Genomic DNA, 12,121 nt, shown 5'->3' on the forward strand with positions numbered 1-12,121 from the left:
GGACTTAATTTTAAATGAGTTCTTGCTAATTGATCAGTTTTACCTATTAGGCACGACACACACATGTAGTAACAATCTTTTATTCAATATTTATACATATGGTGATAAAGTTATTCAGGTACAGGAAGCCAAGAAGTTTTGTTCAACATTTATATGAATACAAAAAATGTGTTCTCTTCTTTGTTTATTCTTATCTTCCCTTAAAGTTAATGTTTTTTAATGTGTTATCTCTTCTTTGTTTATTTTTATCATCTTGCCTTCGCTTTCAGGTAAGAGATCATGGATGTGGTAAGATAGGGCTATGTGGCGAGTGTCCACCTCGTCCTCCACCAGCGCCAGGGGATTGTGATTCACAGGTAAGATTATTGGTAAGCCTTGATAACAGCACACCTGTTGGGTGTTAAAGTGGCAGCCTTGCACCTGATACCTTGATGCCTAGCTTATCTGTTCTCTGTCTGACGGGAAAAAAAAACAAGTTTTGAAAGAGAGCTTAGAGTAGTGTGTGTGTACTCACCTAGTTGCGGTTGCAGGGGTCGATTCACAGCTCCTGGCTCCGCCTCTTTAATGGTCGCTACTAGGTCACTCTTCCTGCTCCATGAGCTTTATCATACCTCTTGTTAAAGCTATGTATGGATCCTTCCTCCATTACATCACTTCCCAGACTATTCCACTTTCTGACAACTCTGTGACTGAAGAAATACTTCCTAACATGTGTGTGTGTGTTTATGTATATGTGTACATGTGTGTGTGTGTGTGTGTGTGTGTGTGTGTGTGTGTGTGTGTAGGCAGTTGGCGAGGTCCCAGTGTGGTTATTGTGTTGGTAGCCTGCACGTCTGTGCCATCTTCCTCACCTGCCCAGTATCCGTGTTCATGCCCTGGTGTTAACGCCGCCGCAACTGGCCGAGCCTCTACGAAGCGAGTGCATTGAGCTAAACTGGTGGACCGGTAAGCCAGCGGAAGGCCTAGGTCGAATGATTAAAAGTTCCAACGGCTGGTCATCATCTAAGGCCCACGTCGGGAAACACTTGTCCTGTTTCCTGACGAACCTTACCTAACAACAGTAAGCGCAGGTTTTCACGGGCACCAGCGACCTTCCCCATCATGTAACCGCATCAGTGACTGTTGTTTATCCATCAAGAAGATACAAAAGTCTGGGAGATGCTCTCCGATAAATAGCTGACAGCACTAGGAGCCTATTATATGTGTGGATACAGTGACAGAAAAGTATCTGAGAAATAGATACAATAAATGGCAGTGGATTGAAATGAGAATATAAGAAATAGTTATGTACTACCAGTCAGTGTTTGCATGTACGTCATAACTAGGTAGTTGAACAACAGGAAAACAATACGGTGAAAGACGCAACTTTCCCATAACTTTGATGAGTTTCAGGGGTCTTTCTATTCCCGGAGCCCGGCCATGGGCCAGGCTCGTCTTGTGCTAGAAAAAAGAACATGACCTCAGACCAGGTAGGGAGGGTAGAGCAACCCTCGAAACCTGTCACAGGTATGTCCGTAAGACTGTCTCTTCAGCGTAGTTTACAAGAAAGCGGTGCAGTGAAAGGCCTAACTTTCTGCGTATGGGCTGAGGTTTTTGAGGGTGTAAGTGATGCTCATATTAGTAATATTACCAGTATCATAAATAAGATATTCGAAGGAGGCAAGTGTTACACTGGTAATGATTATTATACATTCAGCGCCAAAGCTAATGCAGGTGTCATGCTCCAGTGCCCATAAAGTCAGGTACTTTCAAGGCATAAAACAAGCTTTAAATTGAAATTACTGGCTTTACTTCGTAATCTTCAAAAACAAAAAATGGAAGAAGTTAGGAAGGTAACATTGGTAAACAAAGAAAGGAAAGATACTAGTCAGACAAGCGGTCACCAGGGAACAAGGGAAGGGGTTACAAGTGGGTCCTGAAGAACTACACTAAGACGTCTACCGTGGAAAGCTTATTTTGTGGATTTCATTACGTGAAGGTAAATTAACACTGTGTCCTTATACAGAGTAGGTGATCAGGAAGACTCCTATTTAAGTCTGTCTCACTAGCACAAGTGTTGTGCACAAGTGTCAGTGCTTCACATAGTGTCAGTGCTTCACATAGTGTCAGTGCTTCACATAGTGTCAGTGCTTCACATAGTGTCAGTGCTTCACATAGTGTCAGTGCTTCACACTGTCAGTGCTTCACACTGTCAGTGCTTCACACTCTCAGTGCTTCACATAGTGTCAGTGCTTCACACAGTGTCAGTGCTTCACATAGTGTCAGTGCTTCACACTGTCAGTGCTTCACATAGTGTCAGTGCTTCACATAGTGTCAGTGCTTCACATAGTGTCAGTGCTTCACACTGTCAGTGCCTCACATAGTGTCAGTGCTTCACACTGTCAGTGCTTCACATAGTGTCAGTGCTTCACACTGTCAGTGCTTCACATAGTGTCAGTGCTTCACACTGTCAGTGCTTCACATAGTGTCAGTGCTTCACACTGTCAGTGCTTCACATAGTGTCAGTGCTTCACATAGTGTCAGTGCTTCACATAGTGTCAGTGCTTCACACTGTCAGTGCTTCACATAGTGTCAGTGCTTCACATAGTGTCAGTGCTTCACACTCTCAGTGCTTCACATAGTGTCAGTGCTTCACACTGTCAGTGCTTCACACTGTCAGTGCTTCACATAGTGTCAGTGCTTCACACTGTGCCAGTGCTTCACATACTGTCAGTGCTTCACACAGCGCCTGTTCTTCACATAGTGCAAGTGCTTCACATAGTGTAAGTGCTTCACATAGTGCCAGTGGTTCACACAGTGCCAGTGCTTCACATACTGTCAGTGCTTCACACAGTGCCTGTTCTTCACATAGTGCAAGTGCTTCACATAGTGCAAGTGCTTCACATAGTGTAAGTGCTTCACATAGTGCAAGTGTTTCACACAGTGCCAGTGCTTCACACAGTGCCAGTGCTTCACATACTGTCAGTGCTTCACACAGTGCCTGTTCTTCACATAGTGCAAGTGCTTCACATAGTGCAAGTGCTTCACACAGTGCCAGTGTTTCACACAGTGCCAGTGCTTCACACAGTGCCAATTCTTCACATAGTGCCAGTGCTTCACATAGTGTCAGTGCTTCGCATAGTGCCAGTGGTTCACACAGTGCCTGTTCTTCACATAGTGCCAGTGCTTCACACAGTGCCAATTCTTCACATAGTGCCAGTGCTTCACATAGTGTCAGTGCTTCGCATAGTGCCAGTGGTTCACACAGTGCCAGTGCTTCACATAGTGTCAGTGCTTCACACACTACCAGCGCTTCACACAGTACCAGTGCTTCACACAGTGCCAGTGCTTCACATACTGTCAGTGCTTCACACAGTGCCTGTTCTTCACATAGTGCCAGTGCTTCACACAGTGCCAATTCTTCACATAGTGCCAGTGCTTCACACAGTGCCAATTCTTCACATAGTGCCAGTGCTTCACGCAGTGCCAGTTCTTCACATAGTGCCAGTGCTTCACATGTGTGTCACTAGTTTGTCATGGGAAACGAATCTAGAATCTACCAAAAAGATTAAATACAAGATAAACTGTTACAACAGATACACAAGAGTTGAGTGTGAAATGTGTAAGGTGGCATTTCCTCCCCTGCCTGTGCTGTCACCCATGTTGGCACTGACCATCCTTGCCAGTGTTAACACGTTGGCTCTCTGGCACTAAGGGGAAAACTACTTAGTATTCCTTCTGGCGACTCACATAAATTTACATTAGGCAAAAGACTAGTATAGAATCAAGTGTCTTCCTGTTTTGCTTTGGATCTGAATAAGATTTTATGTTTTGAAGTGTTTGTGGGGCATCCCTTACTTTCAGCAGATATACTATGATATTACTCCATCATATTAATAGGAAGCGTATAGTACGGGTGTAGAGTTAACATGGTTGTGTCGGGAGAGTAGTGAATGAGGTGGTGTAGTGAAGGTGTCTGGGTGTCACCAGGGTCTAATGAGTTGTACAGACCGCCTCTCGCTTCTGTCCTTCCTATCAACCCTTCTCACTCTGCATCTTACTTTCTTACCCATCTTCTATCCTTTTCTCCTCATCCGGTCATTTTTGACCCATTCCTTGTTACTACTTATCGCCTGTACATTTCTACCCATCCGCTGTACCTAACCAATCCTCTGTCTCTTGCCCATTCACTGCCCTCTTCAAACTCATTTCCTGTCTCTACCCATCACTTGCCTCCTTCCTGCCCATCCTCTTCCCCCTTTCTACATATCTACTGTCCCTTCCTACACATCCTCTGCCTGTGGAGGGATATACTTTCAGTCAAATAAAGGGCAATGGAGCGAACTTTCCTGGCTGTAAGAGGACATACTACGGGACACAGCAGTGTCGACCAAGGCTCAATATGAGTGTAAACGATTTAGTGGTTATTGCATATGATAACTCGAGTCTTTAATTTTACAATACGATGATGGTTATGTCATATTCAGTGACGCCATGTTATAAGGATATTAGTTGTGGGTGCCAAGGCAATATGTTGGTGTCCTTGCAGGAAAGTGCTGCCAGGTGGTGCCGGATCAGCCGGGCTGTGGCGCGTACGTTGGACTACGTGCGGCCAGCAGTAACAGCCCGGTTGATCAGGCCCTGATCCACCGGGAGGCCTGGTCATGGACCGGGCCGCGGGGACGTTGATCCCAGGAATAACCTCCAGGTAACCTCCAGGTAGGTGAAGTCAGGCGAGCGATGCGTCCGGCCTCGCTCGCCTGACTGACCAAGAGTACTCAGTACTCCACACAACAGGATCGTTAATTGTGTGGGAATTGTTGCCGTGGCGGTTAAGTTGCCCACACTATGCCACCAGCGGTGTCGGTGATACCCCGACAAAGAATTGGAAGTGTACATGAGTATACATGATGTAACTGACAGATGACTCCTGTAGCACAGTTCAGACAATTAATACAAGGTTTGAGTGAGCCTTGTGCTTATTGGTGACAGGATGTTGCTGCAGTGTTAGTGTGACTGTGAGATTGTTATGGTTGTCCTCCAGAGTCTTGTAAAGTAGCACTGCCAGATGCTCACTAAACCCAAGACTCGTAGCGTAAGGCAACCCGTCTCAGTGGCTCAGTAGCCACTAGGGTACCTATGTTCGGTATTTAACCAGACCCATTAATAAAACACATCACGTACTCTCACTCTCTCTCTCTCTCTCTCTCTCACTCTCTCTCACTCTCTCTCACTCTCTCTCACTCTCTCTCATGCCCAAGAGTCCCTACGAGGATTACAATACAAAATAATATCTTTATCCGTTTGATTCTCCGGGGTAATGGCCCCTGCGGCCCGGGTCTAGACCTGGCGTTCTGGTTGATGCTTTAATCAGTCAGACTCTTGGTGCTAGCCTCACGCAGTCCACCATATGCACCACGGCCCGGAAGACCAGGAAATGATTTCAATAACTTGCCAAGTTTTCTCTTAAAGACAGCTGGGAGTCCGTTGATAATTTCATATAATGAAGAGACGTTGAAAAATCTTGGTCCCATTACACTTACTATCTCGAAGCAGTAATTTCAGTGTAGAGATTTCGTGCCAGTCCCTTCAAAATTTTCCATATATAAATTATATTTAGCCTTCGCTCTAGGGACTGATGGGGCCTTGAGGGACTGAACGCATTCCCAATAATTTGGGGGACTTAAGTGATGCGGGCAGTGAATGTTCTCTTTATGTTCTCCAGGTCTGTAATTTTGTTTGTCTTGACAGAGGCTGTTAGTGGGCAACAGTATTTCAGGATAGCGAGAACAAGTGATTTAAAAGAGCATCAAAGTTGGCTTAATACACAAATAACCCTCACACAGGAGAGAGAGAGAGAGAGAGAGAGAGAGAGAGAGAGAGAGAGAGAGAGAGAGAGAGAGAGAGAGAGCTTATGATACGTTTCAATCCGTCTTGGTCATTCATAGGTCACACTGGCAGAAGAAAGTGAGTGAGCCAGTATATATAGGCGAGGAGGATAGGGACGGGAGAAAGAGAGGATGAAAAAGTAGTGGTAATGGTGGTGGTAGTAGTAGTAGTAGTAGTAGTAGTAGTAGGGGGAGTTGGCTTGTCATCTCTTGTTTTGTAGGGGTTAGTTGTTCACCTTATCATTTTCTTCTCATTTGTGATGGTGACACGTGTGATCCTTGAATATAAGTTTTTACATCTTCGCTCTTTTAAGTTCCTTACATTCCTTACAGCCCTCGCTCCAGTCCATGAGCCCCAGTCCATAAAACCCCTCCCACAAGCCGCCGCCCAGTCCATAAGCACCAGCCCACGAGCGCCCGCCCACGCTCTCACTGTCCGTGAGAAGACACGGCCGCCTTCGTTCACAACTGCTTCAGGACAACAAGGTCATCCAGCACGCCTTACGTAGCATGACAAAAACCTGACAACAAACGCCTCCCTCCCTCCCTTTGTGTGGAGAAAAAACAGCAAGTTTTGAAAGAGAACTGAGAGAGTAGTGTGTGTGTGTGTGTGTGTGTGTGTGTGTGTGTGTGTGTGTGTGTGTGTGTGTGTGTGTGTGTGTGTGTGTGTGTGTGTGTGTGTGACTATCTAGATTATTAAATTTTAATGTGGAATAATAAGTGACAGGAACTTAACAATAAAGTAGAGAAACCTTGGACAGGTAATTTACAAGGAACGAGAAGCAGGCGGGGAAGACAGGCTACGATTTTGGGTATATTGTATGTGTTCTTGTATATATGCGAGGCGTTTTTTCTGCGTGCGAAGGAGAGGACAATCACATATCACAGTGGACATGTTGGGCCGAGCTGGAATGTGTGTTAGCATAACAAGCTCAAGGAGTTGGTATAATGTACACAGCATTACTTTAACCACTGCAATGGCTTGCCAGGGTCGTGGAGCAGGAGAGGAGACCAAGGTCAGAGAGAGAGAGAGAGAGAGAGAGAGAGAGAGAGAGAGAGAGAGAGAGAGAGAGAGAGAGAGAGAGAGAGAGAGAGAGAGAGAGAGATTTGGAGATGGAGATGGAGGTGGAGGTGTAGTCATATATGATTGTACAAACACAGACAGGCGTTATACATGGCATATGGTTTAATATCGAACGACGAAGACACAGAGGAGGACAGTAACACTGACACGGACGAGACGAGGAGACAGTGGTGTGGCGATACAGATGTTGTGCCCACCTGTTGGTGTGCTGTGTGGGTGCCAGCCAGAACTACATTGACTGGATCATGGTGGTGGATGCCAGCAGTGGCAACTCATTGGTATGAACATTTTATTCATGTCCCTTTGTTGCTCAATATCACAGTTGGCGACGCTGGCCTTGGAGTGGGCACCTCTGGGACTAGTCGGGTTGCAAACCTTCGAACCTTTTGAAGTAGGCCTACGCCATGTATAATGTGATGGATTCTATAAGTCCCTGAATTCTCTATAGGTTTATTATATTCTCACCTCTTAGGATATATTTTGTCTCCGGTCTTATCTTTTACATTGTTGTTTGGGATTGAACTCCAACAGCTGCTTGTTGAAGTACTTCTCAACTCTTCCAGATCTCCCTGGAGCTTGTCTCTGTTCTCACGGTGGACACACGCAGCTGCCACCCCTTATGTGTAGCAGGGTGGGGGAAGGGGTAGAGAGGGAGAGAAATAGGGAGTGTGTGTGCATGGGGAGGGAGGTAGGGAGTGGACGACAGAGGGATGAGGGTAGGAGGGGAGATGAGTACAGGACGAGGGAAAGCAGTGTGTGGAAGGAGTAGATATGAGGGAAGGAGGGCTAGACATAGTTACTGGGTGTTGCAGCTGCTGCTGGTGGTGCAGTATTGTGGTAGTGAATACAAGTGTGTGGTCAGGAATAAAGCTAGTGTGGGAGTCGTACACCAGGAGTGATCAGCTAGAGCTGCTGAACACTGTTTCACACTCTGGGGTAAGTAGTGTGGTCAGGCTCACATTCTGGTGTTGGTAGCGTTCTTAGCTCACACTGACGTCAGTACACGTCACATGACGTCGGTACAGGCCACACGACATCAGTACAGGTCACAACATCAGGTACACGTCACATGACGTCAGTACAGGTCACACTGACGTCAGTATTCAGTCTGGCATACCGGAGGTGCAAATTCGCCTCCTTCACTTCCAGATAGAACATTTTGCACCACACTGTCGAACTGATTACATTACACTTAATCAGTTCGATTGAAATCTGACCAACACTGTAATCTTAATACATTCTGTAGAGCTCCAGTACTAACCTGAACTCAGTCACTTTATTTTCAAGGATACATATAGTCTTAACAACCTGATACACAGATATACGAGGAATATAATTATTTATTTCACTAATAATGAAGGTATGTAGAAGGTACTTTTGCTGGCGCAGTGCCACGTACAGTGACTAGTTAAGGGTCCAAGTCGGACCGAAACGTCGTCATAAGCTTCTCTCTATGTGCGGGTTATTTGTGTATTGTTCCAGTCACGGTATTATACCTTTTGTTCTTACACAAAGTTACTGGGAGGACATAATATAGCTTATATAGAATTATTCCAGTGATATGTTATACTACCATGAGAAATACAAATTAGACTAAGGAAATGTGTAACAGTATGTTATACCACATTGGTAAATACAGAGTATACTGTGAAGGTTAAGGAAAGCTGGAGATAGTGTGGTGTTTACATGGGGATAATATAAAGGTTGAAGGAAGCAGTGAAGAGAGTAAAGTAGAGCTAACAAGAGAGCCAGACTTAGTCAGTTAGATGATCAGCCTCGTTGAACACACCTCAGGTCAGGCTGCCAGAGTACCACCTTCGAATCAGGTCACAGGTATTTCACAGGTTTGCTGGGGCTGACAGCCACCTTACAGTGAATTTATTGATACACAAGACCCAGGAATGTTCTCAGTGCCTGTGGTATGTAGGACCCAGGAATGTTCTCAGTGCCTGTGGTATGTAGGACCCAGGAATGTTCTCAGTGCCTGTGGTATGTAGGACCCAGGAATGTTCTCAGTGCCTGTGGTATGTAGGACCCAGGAATGTTCTCAGTGCCTGTGGTATGTAGGACCCAGGAATGTTCTCAGTGCCTGTGGTATGCAGGACCCAGGAATGTTCTCAGTGCCTGTGGTATGTAGGACCCAGGAATGTTCTCAATGCCTGTGGTATGTAGGACCCAGGAATGTTCTCAGTGCCTGTGGTATGTAGGACCCAGGAATGTTCTCAGTGCCTGTGGTATGCAGGACCCAGGAATGTTCTCAGTGCCTGTGGTATGTAGGACCCAGGAATGTTCTCAGTGCCTGTGGTATGTAGGACCCAGGAATGTTCTCAGTGCCTGTGGTATGCAGGACCCAGGAATGTTCTCAGTGCCTGTGGTATGCAGGACCCAGGAATGTTCTCAGTGCCTGTGGTATGTAGGACCCAGGAATGTTCTCAGTGCCTGTGGTATGTAGGACCCAGGAATGTTCTCAGTGCCTGTGGTATGTAGGACCCAGGAATGTTCTCAGTGCCTGTGGTATGCAGGACCCAGGAATGTTCTCAGTGCCTGTGGTATGTAGGACCCAGGAATGTTCTCAGTGCCTGTGGTATGCAGGACCCAGGAATGTTCTCAGTGCCTGTGGTATGTAGGACCCAGGAATGTTCTCAGTGCCTGTGGTATGCAGGACCCAGGAATGTTCTCAGTGCCTGTGGTATGCAGGACCCAGGAATGTTCTCAGTGCCTGTGGTATGTAGGACCCAGGAATGTTCTCAGTGCCTGTGGTATGTAGGACCCAGGAATGTTCTCAGTGCCTGTGGTATGTAGGACCCAGGAATGTTCTCAGTGCCTGTGGTATGCAGGACCCAGGAATGTTCTCAGTGCCTGTGGTATGTAGGACCCAGGAATGTTCTCAGTGCCTGTGGTATGCAGGACCCAGGAATGTTCTCAGTGCCTGTGGTATGCAGGACCCAGGAATGTTCTCAGTGCCTGTGGTATGCAGGACCCAGGAATGTTCTCAGTGCCTGTGGTATGCAGGACCCAGGAATGTTCTCAGTGCCTGTGGTATGCAGGACCCAGGAATGTTCTCAGTGCCTGTGGTATGCAGGACCCAGGAATGTTCTCAGTGCCTGTGGTATGCAGGACCCAGGAATGTTCTCAGTGCCTGTGGTATGCAGGACCCAGGAATGTTCTCAGTGCCTGTGGTATGCAGGACCCAGGAATGTTCTCAGTGCCTGTGGTATGCAGGACCCAGGAATGTTCTCAGTGCCTGTGGTATGCAGGACCCAGGAATGTTCTCAGTGCCTGTGGTATGCAGGACCCAGGAATGTTCTCAGTGCCTGTGGTATGCAGGACCCAGGAATGTTCTCAGTGCCTGTGGTATGTAGGACCCAGGAATGTTCTCAGTGCCTGTGGTATGCAGGACCCAGGAATGTTCTCAGTGCCTGTGGTATGCAGGACCCAGGAATGTTCTCAGTGCCTGTGGGATGCAGGACCCAGGAATGTTCTCAGTGCCTGTGGTATGCAGGACCCAGGAATGTTCTCAGTGCCTGTGGTATACAGGACCCAGGAATGTTCTCAGTGCCTGTGGTATGCAGGACCCAGGAATGTTCTCAGTGCCTGTGGTATGCAGGACCCAGGAATGTTCTCAGTGCCTGTGGTATGCAGGACCCAGGAATGTTCTCAGTGCCTGTGGTATGCAGGACTCAGGAATGTTCTCAGTGCCTGTGGTATGCAGGACCCAGGAATGTTCTCAGTGCCTGTGGTATGTAGGACCCAGGAATGTTCTCAGTGCCTGTGGTATGCAGGACCCAGGAATGTTCTCAGTGCCTGTGGTATGCAGGACCCAGGAATGTTCTCAGTGCCTGTGGTATGCAGGACCCAGGAATGTTCTCAGTGCCTGTGGTATGCAGGACCCAGGAATGTTCTCAGTGCCTGTGGTATGCAGGACCCAGGAATGTTCTCAGTGCCTGTGGTATGTAGGACCCAGGAATGTTCTCAGTGCCTGTGGTATGCAGGACCCAGGAATGTTCTCAGTGCCTGTGGTATGCAGGACCCAGGAATGTTCTCAGTGCCTGTGGTATGTAGGACCCAGGAATGTTCTCAGTGCCTGTGGTATGTAGGACCCAGGAATGTTCTCAGTGCCTGTGGTATGTAGGACCCAGGAATGTTCTCAGTGCCTGTGGTATGTAGGACCCAGGAATGTTCTCAGTGCCTGTGGTATGCAGGACCCAGGAATGTTCTCAGTGCCTGTGGTATGCAGGACCCAGGAATGTTCTCAGTGCCTGTGGTATGCAGGACCCAGGAATGTTCTCAGTGCCTGTGGTATGCAGGACCCAGGAATGTTCTCAGTGCCTGTGGTATGCAGGACCCAGGAATGTTCTCAGTGCCTGTGGTATGCAGGACCCAGGAATGTTCTCAGTGCCTGTGGTATGCAGGACCCAGGAATGTTCTCAGTGCCTGTGGTATGTAGGACCCAGGAATGTTCTCAGTGCCTGTGGTATGTAGGACCCAGGAATGTTCTCAGTGCCTGTGGTATGCAGGACCCAGGAATGTTCTCAGTGCCTGTGGTATCCAGGACCCAGGAATGTTCTCAGTGCCTGTGGTATGCAGGACCCAGGAATGTTCTCAGTGCCTGTGGTATGTAGGACCCAGGAATGTTCTCAGTGCCTGTGGTATGTAGGACCCAGGAATGTTCTCAGTGCCTGTGGTATGCAGGACCCAGGAATGTTCTCAGTGCCTGTGGTATGTAGGACCCAGGAATGTTCTCAGTGCCTGTGGTATGTAGGACCCAGGAATGTTCTCAGTGCCTGTGGTATGCAGGACCCAGGAATGTTCTCAGTGCCTGTGGTATACAGGACCCAGGAATGTTCTCAGTGCCTGTGGTATGCAGGACCCAGGAATGTTCTCAGTGCCTGTGGTATGCAGGACTCAGGAATGTTCTCAGTGCCTGTGGTATGTAGGACCCAGGAATGTTCTCAGTGCCTGTGGTATGCAGGACCCAGGAATGTTCTCAGTGCCTGTGGTATACAGGACCCAGGAATGTTCTCAGTGCCTGTGGTATGCAGGACCCAGGAATGTTCTCAGTGCCTGTGGTATGCAGGACTCAGGAATGTTTTCAGTGCCTGTGGTATGTAGGACCCAGGAATGTTCTCAGTGCCTGTGGTATATAGGACCCAGGAATGTTCTCAGTGCC

At 47.5% G+C, this 12,121-nt stretch overlaps 1 protein-coding gene across 3 annotated transcripts in view; it reads left to right on the forward strand.

Annotated features, from left to right (window-relative positions):
- Positions 1–330: 330 nt before the first annotated feature.
- The window catches only part of C3G (C3G guanyl-nucleotide exchange factor), a 191,638-nt gene continuing 179,847 nt past the window's right edge, over positions 331–12,121 (forward strand). The window contains exon 1 of one of the 3 annotated variants that reach the window (XM_070092418.1): positions 331–356. The gene's annotated coding sequence lies outside the window, so the exon portion shown is untranslated. Of the gene's footprint in view, positions 357–816; positions 946–12,121 lie in introns of those variants that run through there. The other 2 variants (XM_070092416.1, XM_070092414.1) reach the window with 2 other exon arrangements.

Source organism: Cherax quadricarinatus, chromosome 39, assembly GCF_038502225.1.
Source record: "Cherax quadricarinatus isolate ZL_2023a chromosome 39, ASM3850222v1, whole genome shotgun sequence".
Lineage (NCBI taxonomy): Eukaryota > Metazoa > Arthropoda > Malacostraca > Decapoda > Parastacidae > Cherax > Cherax quadricarinatus.